General features: G+C 37.0%; 1 long non-coding RNA gene across 1 annotated transcript in view; it reads right to left on the reverse strand.

Annotated features, from left to right (window-relative positions):
• Positions 1 to 2,910: 2,910 nt before the first annotated feature.
• Positions 2,911 to 4,953, reverse strand: part of LOC107562271 (uncharacterized) — an 86,099-nt gene continuing 84,056 nt past the window's right edge. Inside the window, exon 3 of the long non-coding RNA XR_001605965.1 lies at positions 2,911 to 3,687. This is a non-coding gene — a long non-coding RNA (uncharacterized lncRNA). The remainder of the gene's footprint in view (positions 3,688 to 4,953) is intronic.

Here is a 4,953-nt window from a genome sequence, read left to right on the forward strand (position 1 = left end):
ACCATAAGCCGTCTCCAAAGGCGTTTCAGAGAATTTGGCAGTACATCCAACCGGCCTCACAACCGCAGACCACGTGTAACCACACCAGCCCAGGACCTCCACATCCAGCATCTTCACCTGCAAGATCGTCTGAGACCAGCCACCCGGACAGCTGCTGCAACAATCGGTTTGCATAACCAAAGAAGCTGAAAACATCCCAGTTCTTGCATGGCCAGCATACTCACACCTGTGCATGTCAACCATTGAGCATGTTTGGGATGCTCTGGATCAGCGTATACGACAGCGTGTTCCAGTTCCTGCCAATATCCAGCAACTTCGCACAGCCATTGAAGAGGAGTGGACCAGCATTCCACAGGCCACAATCAACAACCTGATCAACTCTATGCGAAGGAGATGTGTTGCACTGCGTGAGGCAAATGGTGGTCACACCAGATACTGACTGGTTTTCGAACCCCCCAATATAGTACAACTGCACATTTTAGAGTAGCCTTTTATTGTGGCCAGCCTAAGGCACACCTGTGCAATAATCATGCTGTCTAATCAGTATCTTGATATGCCACACCTGTGAGGTGGATGGATTATCTCGGCAAAGGAGAAGTGCTCACTAACACAGATTTAGACAGATTTGTGAACAATATTTGAGAGAAATAGGCCTTTTGTGTACATAGAAAAAGTCTTAGATCTTTGAGTTCAGCTCATGAAAAATGGGGGCAAAAACAAAAGTGTTGCGTTTATAATTTTGTTCAGTGTACATTCCACAATTAATAAATCCAGTATAATAAATACTACCACAATGTGCTTTCAACTGTACTTCACAATGTGTTTAAAAATAAAATTGATTATTAATAGTAAATAATATAAATACATTGTAATATGTGTGATAATCATCAAAATGCAAAACTGTGATTGTCATGTTTTTTTGTTTGTTTTTGTTTTCACAAAGAATAAATCACAATAGTCCTAAATAAAGGCTTTGTTTTGTTTAAAACAGGCATTCTTTACTTTTTGCTCAATGTTTAAAACACAGAGTTTCTCACTGGTAGTTGTGACATTTTGGTTGCATTGTTTCCTGCAAATATGATCACGTGACAGGACTTAAACACTATATTAGTTATGCCATTATAAGAGAGATGGAAAAATCTGTTACATTTTGATAAAAGATTATGAAAACCTAATTTTTAATAATGTGCTTTGATAACAAACAGCACATTTAATTTAATTCTTTAAGTCGAGATAGATTTTGCAGAGTTAGTGATCACATGAAAAAGCATCAGTTTACTGAACGTTGCTCAGCAAGACTAGCAAACCTGCAAGAAAAAAAAGACCACCGTATGAAATCCACCCGTCAGCAAAACAAGAAGCCCCTTTTGCCACAAAGCATACTCGTAAATCAGAATGACATGAAGGCTGATAGTCTCTGATAGGCTGCTTTTATTGGTGCCCTGTGGCTCTATAGGAGAGCTGGTGTGACTGCTCACATATGCTACCTGCATCCCGCAAGAATCCCATAAACTGATGGCACACAAACTTGGGACGCATATCTAGCCAATGATTTGCAAAGAGAAACCACCGAGGGATCAGTGTTTCCAGCAGGCCGGATGCAGTGAAGATACCACACGAGATCGGCCCGCAGCGAGCGCTAACGTTGACGCGGTCGGCTAACAAAGATGAGATGCAAGGTGACTTATCAGCTGCGTTTAGGATGGACAGAAAGAGTGCACGTCCACCTGGAAAACTCCATGACAGACGGCCTCTTATTTAAAACACGTGTACGTGTGTGCGTGTCAGACTTATGCAAAATTTACCAGCTCACACTTCCCATGAGGCTGTCTTTGCGGTACGTTCCTGAGCGGAGAGAGTGCTGCTGATGGGAACTAGGTCTAACCTGAAAAAAGCTTCTCCACTCCACTTCTCATGTCAGAGGAGCTCATTGTGTTCTGATGCTGATGAGCGAGAGGGAAGGAGGTTTGTTATGCAAGGCCGGGCTACATGTCCTGGCCACAGGCACTTTACCAACAGTTTAAGGGTGCCAAAAGAGAAGTTTGAGAGTGACACTGACCTTTTAATGACAATGAGGATGTAGGTATATGTAGGGCTGGATCTCACAAAGAAATGCTGGTGTCATATTTCACCTCAGAATCAAAAGATGAACATTTATATATAAATATATAAATATACAACAATATACTGTATATATATATATATATACACACACACACAAACGCATATTCCCATTTTGATTTACATGTAGTTCTAATATAGTTTTGCATATATATGCTGTGTATATATGTACTGCCATAAAGTATGTTCAGCTACTTCACAATTTATTTTAAAAACATGTTTTATTTACAAATAATTGTATAAATTATAAGGTGTGTGATAATCATCTTAATAATTTTTAGTGACAATGCAAAAGAAAACATTATATATTTATATATACTGTACTTCACAATTTATTTAAAAATATATATTTTTATATAGAAATTTATAGAATTACAATAAATAATATGAATAAATATAATAAATAGTATTTCCAATGTATTCTCTTGAATTTTGCAAAAAGAAAACAAATGCAATTAATAACATGACAAATTAAATTCAGTAAATAAATACTATCACAATGTACTTTTAGATGTACAGGTGCATCTCAATAAATTAGAATGCTGTGGAAAAGTTCATTTATTTCAGTAATTCAACTCAAATTGTGAAACTTGTGTATTAAATAAATTCAGTGCACACAGACTGAAGTAGTTTAAGTCTTTGGTTCTTTTAATTATATATATATATATATATATATATATATAGTCACAATTGTTTTGTAGAAATGCAAAAATTAAGGCTTGGTTTTCTTTAAAACTGGCATTCTTTATTGTTAGACCACAATTTTCCACCATTTTTCTGACACGCGTTCGTGAATGCAAATGCAAGTACATATTTGTCTTTCCAGTGAAATTTTGCCATGACGGAGCATCAGTTTCTGCTACTGTACCTTTAAGATTGAATAACTTCAGTTATGATTTGCTAACTGTTTGCATGTGAAATCAGTATCAACACTTGTTTTCCATGATATGTTCCCTTTAAATGACAACTTTAAACATATGGCGTGCACAGAAAATTAATTTACCAGCCAATTAATTGACTAAGCATCTGCAGACTCTGGTCATGTGACAGCAGTGACAAGGATTCGATGACAGCTTTATTCTGGGAAATTTGCAGGGGCCTCAACATCTCTGAGAATAATTCGCAAACGCGACTTCACCAGTACATCTCAATCCCAGAATCCCAAGCAAAGGCTTTGAGCTACTCTCACTCGCCCGTGGCTATGACAGGTCGCGAACCGGCCTTCTTATCCCTCTGATGACCAGCAGCGGATCTGGAACCCTCGACCGCCGGACCCCGAGGCTCCAGACCGCTGTCACAGCTGACGCTATCATGTCGAGCACGTACTGCGCAGATAGGAAGGCGTGTTTGACCCAGGAGAGTGAGGACTGACCTACTTTGGGCGATTCCTCTCATTTCTGCAGGCAGGGACAGCAAAGTAAGGTTTGAAGGACACACTAGATCTACCTGCTCTCTCATGCTTCAGCTCAATGTCTGCTTCTTGGGGATTTGTTAGCTGGGAAGACTGTAAAAGTAGACCTAATAAAGCTGTGATTCTCGAGCGCTGGGACAAATCTGACTGCAAACCTGAGAACAGAAAAAAGTTTTAGGGTTATCGGTTGATGAAAAAAAACATTCACTGCTGAGAAATGGAGATCATTCAATGACATTACATTACTGTGTTAGACGAGTAAATCACTGAACAGACATGATAAAAACTGACTTCAATATATGTCAATATATGCTTGAAAATAAAATTTGCCATATATCAAATATATTGAAAAACATAAAAAAATATATATTTTTAAATAATGAAGTACAGTTGATATTTTGTGTGTATATAAAATTTATAATATACATATCTAAAATATACATTAATAGTATATTTTATAAAATGAATATTTAATAAATTTTTTGAGAACTAAAGAGACAATCAAGTGTACAGTATATAGTTTTACATTTGTGACACTTAAAATGTATTATATTATTTTTGAATTATTTCAATGTAGATATAAATTTTTTTTTAAATAATTTGTGAAATACAGTTGATATTATATATATATATAGAGAGAGAGAGAGAGAGAGAGAGAGAGAGAGAGGGAGAGAGAGACTAATTATCTTCTAAAAAATGAAGTCAGTTGAAAACAGCATCAAATTACATTCAGTACTTTCAATAGAAAGTACATATTTTCAAATAATAATATTTTTATGAATCAGAATTTATATTTTGTCAGTTATATTAATGATTCATTATAATTTTATCAAATTATATTTTATATCTATATTTAGATTTAAAAAGAATATATATATATAAACTCAACAAAATTATAAATGCAACACTTTTGTTTTTGCCCCCATTTTTCATGAACTGAACTCAAAGATCTAAGACTTTTTCTATATACACAAAAGGCCTATTTCTCTCAAATATTGTTTACAAATCTGTCTAAATCTGTGTTAGTGAGCACTTCTCCTTTGCTGAGATAATCCATCCACCTCACAGGTGTGGCACATCAAGATGCTGATTAGACAGCATGATTATTGCACAGGTGTGCCTTAGGCTGGCCACAATAAAAGGCTACTCTAAAATGTGCAATTTTACTGTATTTGGGGGTCCGGGGGGGGTCCGAAAACCAGTGAGTATCTGGTGTGACCACCATTTGCCTCACGCAGTGCAACACATCTCCTTTGCATAGAGTTGATCAGGTTGTTGATTGTGGCCTGTGGAATGCGGGTCCACTCCTCTTCAATGGCTGTGCGAAGTTGCTGGATATTGGCAGGAACTGGAACACGCTGTCGTATACGCCGATCCAGAGCATCCCAAACATGCTCAATGGGTGACATGTCCGGTGAGTA

This window comes from Sinocyclocheilus grahami, unplaced genomic scaffold, assembly GCF_001515645.1.
Source record: "Sinocyclocheilus grahami isolate Dianchi unplaced genomic scaffold, SAMN03320097.WGS_v1.1 scaffold815.1, whole genome shotgun sequence".
NCBI lineage: Eukaryota > Metazoa > Chordata > Actinopteri > Cypriniformes > Cyprinidae > Sinocyclocheilus > Sinocyclocheilus grahami.